We start from the raw sequence: 12,114 nt of genomic DNA, 5'->3' as shown, positions 1-12,114 counted from the left end.
AAGCGCCTCTGCTGGAATGCATGGATTGGATGTGCACATGGAAGACAATAATAATAACAATCTCCTGTCTTGAATTTCACTCTGGTGCAAGAGGTAGTAATGTGTTTTAGTTTTTCTGATAGGATACAGAACAACATGAAACAATACCAGTTTACAATCCATTGTCGACACACACAGTGCAACAATAAACAAAAAAGGGCTTTCATTCTGTATCCAAGAGATACAAAAATGTTTTAAAAGAATTATACAGTTTTCTTCTTAAGATAAACAGTGAAGACAAAAGAGATGCATTTATGAATTTCTAATTATTTCCACGCCAGGTACGTGACCATCATGGAGCAGAAATGTGAAAATGAGTTCCAATTAAAATTCAGCACGAGCCGGAATTTAAGCATAATGTCCGCCACCGACTGGAACGGTGAAATGACTTATCCGTCACTGTTTCAAGACGTCCTAATCGGCTAAAAGAAAATATCCCAAAGAATGTCCGAAGTCCTCGAATAATTTGTCAATAATTAATTACAGCTTCTTAATAATACCCGACTAGGCCAAGATCTGCGGCAAGGCCTGACCAACCACGTTCAGTCTCTATTGTCCCCCGGAACAGCAAAAGAGCGTGCAAAACAAACTCGAAGTATAGCGCGAATAAATTTGCATAATTTTATGCTATCGTATCGTAGCGAACTTTTAAACCACCACCCGCTACACAACCCACAGGCAACTGTGGGTATGCAAATTCCTAGGCAAAAGTATAGACTATGAAAATGTCTTACTTTAGACTAACCTGCTGCTGCTGCACTGCTTTAGTTACGGGGAAGCTGCAAACTGCACAAAGCTGTGGTCTCCAGCCAGCTGGGAGTTCTTTGATCTTTAAGATTTTTAAGCATTCACCGAGAACGGTATCAACTTCAACTATTTACCTTGTAAAAAATATATACACAACTTGCAAATTTGAGCTATTCAAAGAGCTCTTTCTCCAGAAAGATTTTGCCTCCGGTAGTAATTTACCATAGAAAGCGAAATTGTTTTCGAAGTAGTTTAGCAAATTTATTTTGCTTTCGAATCATTTCAGCCAAAGGATATAACATTAACTAAAGGGTATAGTCGCGAAAATGGCATCTAGTTATTTAACTAAATTCCTGCTAATTCACACAAATTATGAACACTCAAATTACAGAGCAAGTTTTCGAGCTGTTTCCCCGTTTGTGACAGGTATGTGGTCACTTTCTTTCAAAGCTGGAATTGGTTTCTGCGGTTTCTTAAGAACCATAAAAAGGTTCCAAAAAGATTTACAAGCATCAATTACCGTCTTATCTTATGTACAGAACGCATTGGGTGAAAGTGGACTCTTGTGTATCGGCACCATTTACCAATAGATCAGGTATACCGCAGGGCAGCAATCTAGGCTCGTTGCTTTTCTCACTGTTTTTAATGATGTAGCTGTAGTGTCAGGTTCCCGGTGCAAGCTCACAATTACCGACGATCTTGAGCTGCATCTAATCACCCAGTTAGTCGAGGACTGCTGCCGACTGCTAGCACTACTAGATCGCGTTGAGAAGTGGTGTCGAAAGATCTGATTTACTGTAAACATTGCCGACTGCTCCATGATTATGTTCCATAGGAAGAACAATCCGTTCATCTTCAATCACAGTATCGGTGGGAATCAGGAATCAGAATATATTGGCTTAAATGACACGATCTCCGAATGTAGTCGGGGATTTGTACCTTGCCGTGTGTTTTCATCATTTCCTGAGCGGAAGAAAAGGACAAGGAGGTGTGAAGAACGATATGAGGTTCCGTAGTCGGATTCACAAAGATCACATTAAAAAGACTCAGCGCGCTGAATAGTTGCCATGTGATAATTGAGTTTGCAGTGGCCGGTTAAAGCCCTGGCCAGCATGCCGCAGTGGAGCTTCAAAAAATGTAAGACATTTTCGAAATCAGTGAGCAAGGTTGTTCTAGAAACGCCTTTGTTTGGCGACACGTTTGTAGATTTCTCCAATAATTGCGGTGCTCGGACGAAGCCCAAGACCGTATTTTTCCCTTATCCAACTTGTCGAAATTGTCTCAGGGCTCAGGACCAACGAAGTCAATCGCTGAACCTGCCCTGCCCGATTCGTCAACCCATTCATTTCTAGTAATATCGCAATATCCGGGCACCCAGACAAGGTAGATAGTGTTGATAATGCTTAGTTCTTCGATTTAGGTTCGGCACGCGATCACTAGCTTGGACCGTGATTTGTCTAAGCTTAGGGCCTTGATTGCAGCCTGACTATCGGAGCAGAAGTTTATAACTCTGCCAGACAAACTCAGTTGAAGGACCGATTGTACCCCGCACATAATCCCAAAGATTTCTGCTTGGAATACAGTACAGTAGCTATCTAGTTAGTGAGATTGTTTCAATCTCATTTCACGACAGTAGACACCAGCACCAGCACGTCCCTCCACCAGAAAACCGTCAGTGTAACAGACCACTTGCGTTTGTTGTTGTCTTTCCATATAGCCAGACAACCACTCCTCTCGAAAGGGAATCTTCACATGTAATGTCCTGTAAGGAAAACTACATGTGAGTGTAATATCGCTGGGAGCAAGAATATCTTCACCCCATGTAACCATTTGGGACCACAATTGTGTATGACTGTTAGCAAGATCAACATGGTTACTGTTCTAAAACCCAGTAGCCTGCATATTGATATTTAGAAGTGCCTCAAGAGCAGTGTTGCTGAACTCGTAAATATAACTCTTATATTTCTCATTCGCGTGTTCTCATTGCGCCCAACACTCGTATCCGAGTGTTCTCCATACATGCTTTTCTTTCGTTCGCTCCCCAGCCGGGTAGAATTTCTGCGAGTTCCAGTCGACTAAAAGCCACTCAAATTGCACATATTGAAACCCACTCTTTCGTTCGCACCCACCCACTGGCGCTCACTCCTACTGCTGCTACCACTCGTCCATGCTCTCACTCGCATAAGCTCCCACTCGCCCATGCTCCCACTCGTCCGTACTCCCACTCGTAGCCACTCTCGCTCTTTAACCCACTCGTATCCACACGCACTCTTAAAGGCGTTCGCCTTCACTCGCACTCTTGCAGTCGCCAGCGCTCTCGCTCCGTCTCGCATTTCGTTCTTCGTTGGTAGACCAAGAATGCTGCAAATGAATTTATTCGGATATTTTATACGCACAATACGTCTGGCTTTCGTCACCGGTACAGCACGTCAGGGAACGTCAAAATTAGCTATATGCAGTTCAATGGAAGTATTCACACACAACATCAACAGCACGGAATGCTTTGACGTACGGAAAGAGTGAACCAGAGACGCATCCAACTTAACTTGATGGAACGATGACGTGGCGTTGACGGACATTTACGTTGATGGAAGCTGATGTATCGTCTGGATTCAGGTTGATATGACACTGGTATAGCGGAAAAGGAAATGGCGCGGGAAATTCTCGATTCATCGGTTCACTTGTTGTACAATGAAGTCATAAACGCATCCAATGAAATGCGGTCGCATTGAAACGCAAAATACCCATAATGAAGTTTGAGTTTTTTTGTGAAATAATGAAATGACAGGAACATCCAGTTTTTATTGTCAAATACCGTGAAGGCACATAATTCCGCGCAGTTTAGAATTCCGCGCACTCTGAGCTATTTGTCAAATTGCAGAAGCAGGCTTGTTAAAAAAATTGAACATGGCATACAAATATGCTGCTTATGTTTATCCATACCGACTAAGAAAAAAATATTTTTTTTCTGGTTGCTCATATACCTGCAAAATAATAAAATAGAACGCTCGTCCTTGTGGCCGCCATGTTTGCATATTTCCTAAGCGATTGCGTTAAGACCATAATGTAGACAGTATAACTAATTTGAAGCGAAACGGTTGATTTTCATTTTCAAACTTGTAAACATCAAAATAAAAAGAGTGTGTTGAATTACAATTCATAAGACCAAAATGGCCAGCACATTTATGAATAGGTATTATCTAGGGTATTATCGCTGAAATTACAGTGTGTGGAAAAAGGTGCACTAAATTTAGGCGAACCCAATTCCGCTCATAAAAATGGTAGTCTCAGCCAACAAGAAAAACATATAATACACTCTAGAAAACGTCAAAAACCATTGCTTATGGTCCGATAAGGACATTTGGTCGGTGTTAAGTCAGACCGGACTAGGTCGCAAAACTTCAAAAAATGAGATAATACAAATACTGGATAAAGAATTTCTTCAGCAACATTCAACTTTTGCCAGATTTGAAATATGTAACCATAAACAAGAATCATGGCAAAAAATAATTATAACGTAGAGGATGCTGCAATTCAAAATTTAAACTCGTTTTTCTCGAAATCAATATTTTGTCACATAGTCCAGTCTGGCTTAACACCGACCATTTCATCTAAAGAGCTGCGAAAACTCCGGGAAGGTAATGGATAAAAGGTTTCTTTCAGCTACATTCATACATATCTGGAAGAGTACCAAACCTGTCTTCAAACATTGAGCCAGAGTTATGAAAGATTCGAACTAAACCAGGGAGATAAAACAGTACATGTACATGACCCATACTCTTTTATGTTTTTGGTTTAGTACGAATCTTCCAAAACTTCTGCTTCCAACGGTTACTGGAAGAAATTTGATTACAGAACCTGCTGAACCGGTAACATCGCAAAATCCTTTGATAAAACTTGTCACAAACCAGCAAACGTAAATTCCAATACAATATGAAAGGATAATTATCGTTTGTTGCGACTAGTCTATCAGCAATATTTCGATGAGGTTACAAGGAAGAAAAAAAATACGTTAACAAAAAATCCTATAGATTTAGATGAGGTTCCACTTTTGTTGAAATCCTACTAAATAATGTTCTGCGCGGAATTTGAAGCACCTGTGCGCGGAATTTCAATCAGTGCAATATATGATGCGCGGAATTTGGTGCAACAACACATCTTTGATTTTTTGTAATTTTTTGTAATTTTGTGTAATTCTGTTTAAATTCTCCTTATAATTTTCCATAGAAACATAATAAAATTGCTAGCCAGTGAGACTTATTGCATAACTCTAACAATTTGGATTGATTTTTCATAACGAATTTAGCTTTACTCATGCCTTAGGTGTGCGGAATTATGTGCCTTCACGTTATGTCACTGAAATGATATATGCATAAATCGCTAAGAATTTGTTTTGTGCAGATAATTTTCGTAAAATATCGAATTGAATAGTTGCTACAAGAGTGAAACTAATTTTCATAAAAAAAAATTGAAAATGTTAGTGGTTAGCTGTTTGAAATAAAATTCATTTTGCCAGATCGATCCCTTTAATTAAAAAAAATTGGTATGCAAATATCGATCTTAAAAGATCGAATAAAAAGAAATTATTTTTAATTGAACACGATAACTTTTCTAAGATGAACGAAAATAAATTCGTGCAAGCAACGAAATTGTTAGTAATACACACAAACCTTTTTTTAAATAACACCATTTCGTTTCATTCACGAAAAATAATTTCGATATCGTACAATGTACACTTAATATGCAAAAAACAAAAAAAAATAAAATTTGTGAATGAAATGACTGAAATCTACTATTTACAATGCACGAAAATACTTCGTTGCAGAAAATGACGAATGAACTCGTGCATTGCACGATCATTTTTTCCATTTACGAATTTATATTTTCAGTGTATAATTGCTGAATTGGTTTATTTTTTTATCATTCCAAAATTCAAAATGGCGGCTCACGTCGACCCCTGCACGACATCATCTTTGAACATCAAATCCGCGGCCTGTTTCATTTTACAAGATTTATAAAATCTTTGTGACTTATACTGCCTATGATCGCAAGTCAGTCCCATAAAGATAGGAAATCCCATAGAAAACGGGACAAATATGCAATCATGGGTAGTATACATCTATGACCATTCCTGGTACATTTTGCATTAAATGAATCGGATCAAGACTTGTGCTTGATATTCGGATTAAATACATGGTTTCGAGATAAACGCTTTTAATGCGGTTCACTACAAAAATTCAAATCCATTAAGAAACATTGGCTTCTAGAGAATATGTATGTAGGAGATCGACTACCGTCATAAAGTGAATTTCTAAACATAAGCACTTAATTTGTTAAAAATTTCGTGACCAATTCCAACATACGCTATCTGTTCTCCAAATTACGACGGACTCAGAGCAAATCTATCAGCTGTAAGAAATGTACAGCGTGCGTTATATACTCTAAAGCATACGCTCACAGTCCTAAATTGATACAGCCAGCAGACTATGATAGAAGAAATCTCCAGTGAATGATTTTGCGCACTTTTCACTAATACTACGTTCACACTACAGAGTTAAAACACGTTATAATAATTAGCAACAAGAAAAATTTCATCAAGATAGCGTTAAAACATGTTTTAACTCGTAGTGTGAACGTAGTATAAGCTGAACGCTGCACTTTAAAAGTGTGAGTAATAAAGCTGCTACTGAAAACTGCGAGCTGCCAAAACACATGTATTTGAAGTTATGGAGATGGTACTCTCATAGACAGGCCAGCCGAACTAACCAGTCTTCGAGATAAATTTATTAGTAGAATGTTAAGTGCGTAATACGGTTCGAATCGAGTTTTTGCGCCACAAGCAATACTAGCATTGAAATAGTAATTTTTACTTGCTCGTCAACTTCTCACGCTGGCTTTTCCCAGATAACGAATTAACTAGGGTTCGGGTTTGTTTTGCCGATTGGTATTTTCCCGAATGGGTTGTTTTGCCGAATTAAGTATAAAAAAAGTTATTTTCAATGGTAATTAAGTAGTATAAAGGATGATTCAATATTTAAATTTGACGAAAAGCATGGATGTGGGATGATAAATTATCGAAGTAATAGTCAAATTGTAAAGAATAGTTAAGGTAATTAATAAAATCAAACTTTAAATGAAAATAGTTTCTCTTTGAGCGTCTTGGTGGAATTCTGAAAATGAAAATTTTGAAGATGCTGAATTTAAATGAAAATCAAAATGACTAAAGAAACGAAATATGTCTGAACTAATTCCTACTATCGTGATTCACTTGCTTCTCTTAGTCATACACATAATCTTGGATTTAGATCATTTCAACAAATATATAGAAAAAGTTTTATAAATTTGTACTAATTGAGATTTGAACATGACTGAACAACATTGTTTTCGGGGATGGGCGCAGCGTATTAGTAAATCGATTGCCTTGTACGCAGCGCACGTGGGTTCGAGTCCCGACCCCGCACATAGGGTTAGAAATTTTTCATAAGAGATTTTTCTAACCTGAAGAGGCCAATGACCTTAAGGTTAAAACCTCTATAATCGAAATAAAAAAAAACATTGTTTTCTTCTTGACGAAAACAACAGTTTTTATGAGAATGCATAATATGTGTAGTCAGTCGATGAACTATGGGAAAATGGAATACAAAAATCTTCTTCGTTATTTTGAAGAAAAGTGAACGAATTTTATTTTTCGGTTTATCTTATGCCATTTTCCGAAATTCCAACTGTTCTATATTTTTTTTTGTTCATCGAGTAACTACAAGTCTATGCTTTAAAAATTTTTATTGAATTTTCTATTTCAGACAATTGTATCAAGAGTTATCATGTCCGCCGCGGCACTCCTCGACATGGAAAGGGTTCAACGTCTTCTCTTCGAAAGCTCGTATGTGTTGCTTTGCCTGCCTGAAAATTTTTCATTCATAATGAATGTATACATAAACCTTAACGAGAGGTCCATTGTCACCTTGCCATGAAAATCGTATAACAAAATTACTTTCAGTTTGAGCACTTTATAGTAGACGCCCCTTAAAAGACAAGTTTTATTTAAGACACCATAATTTGATTACAGATTTTTAAAAAAATATGAAAAACAATATATTTAATTTGTTCTTTAAATACGACCGGCATAAATTTGTATAGACAGATAACGTATGTATGCAATGACAATTTAATGCGAACGCGCGCACTGTTAGTTTAGTTAGTTTTTGCTTGCGCTGTTTTAGGATTTCATCAGAATGCCGTACCTGATCCTTTCGCTCCTTTACGAGCGCTCCCAGTTGCTAAAAGAGTGTATTCGTGCTGTTCTAATAAACATCTTCAGAGCTTTAAAGAGTGCTTAGCACACGGGAGTGGGTGGCATGCAGCAAAAACTCGCAGTTGAGGAGTCCCGTCATGGGAACCCACTCGTCGTTAGAGCTGATATCTAGCGAGCCGACAAGAGTGCGAGTGACACACGAGCTTATAGCGAAGACAGATAACTCACATGAATCAAACATAATTGCCGCTCGTGCTGACTGTCACATATTTGAGAGTTCTACGAAAACGTGTGTACAGCAGTAGGGAGCATACAGTGTGAGTCTCGCGCTCCCAGGCGAACGAGGAGGATGTGTTGGTTTCTCGCTCTTTTAGCAACACTGCTCAAGAGCAGCAGTCGGAGTCGTGGTGAAAGTCAACGCCATGAGCGCCATTCTTTGCAGATGGTTTAGCTTTGACTGGACTGTCACCACCTCTCCCCTCTGCCACCACACAAGGCATCCGTATGACAGTATTGGACGTACATTTGGCCCGTGTTAAGTCAGACCGGACCAAGTCGCAAAACATCAAAAAATGAGTTAATGATAGCACTGGGTAAAGAATCTCTTCATCTTGAAATATGAAACAATAAACAAGAATTATGGTAAACATTATTTTACAATTATAATATAAAGGATGTTGCGATTCAAACTTTAAACACGTTTTTCTCGAAATCAATGCACTGTCACTTAGTCCGGTCTGACCTAACACCGACCAATTGTCATGTAAATCCAATAGATGTATTTAGGTTTGAGACCCCAGGTCTTTCCAAAAGTTCGTCTACACTGCCCGCAGGCCATGCACGCTTTCTTGACTCTGAACTCAATGTGAGCAGACCAATTCAGTTTGGAATCTAATATAACTCCAACGTATTTGACTTGATCTGCACGCAGTAGCTCAGAATAAAAGAACTGCAAGGGACGAACCCCCGTTGTTATTCGCTTCTTCGTGAAAAGAACCATTGAAGTTTTGCTTGGGTTAACTGATAATTTAACTTGTCGACACCACTGTTCGATAGCTCTTAATGCCTGTTGCATTAAGTCAAAGATTGTTCCGATGCAAAATCCAGTAATTAGTATTTGGTAATCGTCAGCAAACCCGTAGGTTGGAAATCCAAGCTCATTGAGTTTCTTCAACAAGCCGTCAGCTACCAAGTTCCATAACAAAGGTGACCGAACGCCGCCCTGAGGACAACCGCAAATACTCAACTTCCGTATCTCAGCCTGTCGCAGTGACGAGCAAATAATGCGGTTACTCATTGCGTTTATCCAAGATACATGCAGGTATCCCATGACCGCGCGTCCAGAATAGACTGGAAGGACACATTGTCAAAAGCACCCTCAATATCTAGGAATACACCTAAGCTAGACTGCTTGAGCGAGAAGGCTTTCTCAATGTTGTAAACAACATCGTGAAGCAGAGTGATCGTGGATTTCCCACACTGATATGCATGTTGCATTTTGTGCAGTGGATATTCAACTAAACTAACGTTCCTGATGTGATGATCGATTATCCGTTCCAAAGCTTTCAGAAGAAAAGAACTTAAGCTGATAGGCCTAAAACTCTTGGCTTCTTCATAGCTTGAGCGCCCCCCTTTGGGAATAAATCTAACAGTTATTTCTCGCCATGCTTTCGGGATATACCCGGTAGCAAGACCGGAAAGCAAAATCATTTTCAAGACATGTTTAAGAATATCAGATCCCTTTTGCAGTAGCACGGGAAGTATTCCATCTTTTCCGGGTGATTTGTATCGAGCAAAGCTGTCAACTGCCCACTTGACCGATTCAGTGGAAACCAATGTGCGTGCTAACGCCCACGAGTCCGAATCACCAGAATGAGATCTGTGAACATAGTTCAGCTCCGGATCGATACAGCCTGGAAAGTGTGTGTGTGTTTTTAAGGAGTTCATCTGAAAATCATTCGATTTGGAGAGAATTTTATTTATCCTGCTAGCCTCGTTCAGACTAGAGACATTAGTGCATAGGTTTTGCCAACCAGCCCGTTCTGCAGATCTAAGACATTTGTTATATGCACTACGAGCTGACCTGAAAGATTTGGAGTCATCACGCTGCCGCCGGTTCCAAGCTCTTCTCATAACTTTCTTCATTCTTTCAAGCTCAGCCCTCCATCAAGGGGTTCCCCTAGTCGATTTAACAGTACGAAGTGGACAAGCTTCTTCGTAGGATGCCAATATGAATGAGTTTGTCGTATCCACGATGTCATCTAAGTTGTCTAGTTGACTGATTGTTGTAAAATATCCATGAAATTCATTCGCCAACTTTTCCAAAAAGAGGTCCCAGTTTGTAGATTTAGGATTACGATATGTTACCACATTGAAGGTGACATCAAAATGATCGAAAAATATATATATTTATAATCGGATAGAGACGATTCAGTTTCATTTGGAATCTGCCAATTTCCCAGCTCATGCAAAATGCTATCAGAGCAAAGTGTTATGTCTAACACCTCCTCCCTCCCAGACCTCGCAAAAGTTGGTCGGCTTCCCACATTCAGAATATGGATATTTGTACTACTTATGTACTCAATCAGTTCAGAGCCTCTCAGATTGATGTCTGAGCTGCCCCAAATGATATGATGAGCATTCGCATCACTGCCGGTAATGAGCGGAAGCCCATTTATGCTACAATATGATACAACGCTTTTGAAATCATCAGAAGGAGATATATACATATATTTTGTCTATGTTTCCCACAGTCAGTGTAACTGTGACAACACAGATATCGCGAGTTGTGAGCTCCGATATGAGACACGCGTCAATAGCCTTATTTGCAAGAATGCAAGCACGAGACATTTCACATGGGTTAGTCATGCCTGTCTTGTTGTAAGCAATGAAGGCAGTGTTGAGTAACTTTTTCAAAATAGAGGTTTCCTTTATGGAAATACGGTTCTTAAACCAATGCTATGGAAGCTTTACCTTCCTGCATGAGTCGAGATAAATTCATAGTTGCTGTACGTTTATGCTGGAGATTGATTTGTGCTATTGTAACCATTGTTGATTAGAGAACTGTACATTTCATCTCCAACATAAATTGCACAACAACTAGAGGACACCAAGCGAGTATGGATGTCAACGCATATAGCGAGCCATATCAGGTTCAAATGGGACACGATCATTTGATTCCCACGATTTGCGAAGAAAATAATGGTCCACTGTGTCACAGATTCGCAGGTTTAGAAGTATGAACCACCGTCTTATCTTATGCATAGAGCGTATTGTGTGGAAGTGGACTCTTGTGTATCGACACCATTTACCAATAGATCAGGTGTACCGCAGGGCAGCAATCTGGACTCGTTGCTTTTCTCAATTTCTTTTTTAATTATGTAGTGTAGTTTCCTGGTGCAAGCTCGCAATTGCCGACGATCTTAAGCTGCACCTAATCATCCAGTCAGTCAAGGACTGCCGCCGACACCAAGCACTACTAGATCGCTTTGTGAAATGGTGTCGAAAGATCTGGTTCACTGTAAACATTGGCGACTGCTCCATGATTATGTTCCATAGGAAGAACAATCCGTTCATCTTCAATCACAGTATCGGTGGGGTTGCGCTGCAGAAAGTCAATAAAATCTGTGATCTTAGTGTAATTCTTAACCACAAACTGTCGTTCAATTCTTATATAACCCACAGTTGGAATTAATTTCCAAGATTTGATGGAACGTATTGCCTAAAATTTCTATACTGCGCATTGATCAGACCAATCATCGAGTTCGTCTCACCGGTTTGGAATCCGCAGTATTTAAATTTTAGTATTTTAATTTAAATTTAAACTTGTGGAGCTAGAACTAGACAACGAAGAATTTATTGGATGCGGGTAGAGCGAAAGCAGATGTTCGTTTTGTTAGATGGGGCTATACGATTTTCTTTGGCGTGCGACTTTAATCTCCATTCTCTTGGATCGGTGGAATTGTATTGGATAAAAGAGTCCGGTTCGAATCTCTCTGTCGACGCTGTAGGTTCGACATAATTTCCTTTTTCTGGTTTCAATCCGATCAGACCAATTTCCCCGAGAGGTATAGTCG

General features: G+C 39.3%; 1 protein-coding gene across 7 annotated transcripts in view; it reads left to right on the top strand.

Annotated features, from left to right (window-relative positions):
- The window catches only part of LOC131680260 (fasciclin-1), a 613,985-nt gene that overhangs the window by 578,183 nt on the left and 23,688 nt on the right, over nucleotides 1–12,114 (top strand). The window lies entirely within an intron of this gene.

This window comes from Topomyia yanbarensis, chromosome 1 (assembly GCF_030247195.1).
Source record: "Topomyia yanbarensis strain Yona2022 chromosome 1, ASM3024719v1, whole genome shotgun sequence".
Lineage (NCBI taxonomy): Eukaryota > Metazoa > Arthropoda > Insecta > Diptera > Culicidae > Topomyia > Topomyia yanbarensis.
The sequence above is the reverse complement of the archived record's forward strand: the minus strand, read 5'-3'. Positions and strand labels throughout refer to the sequence as shown.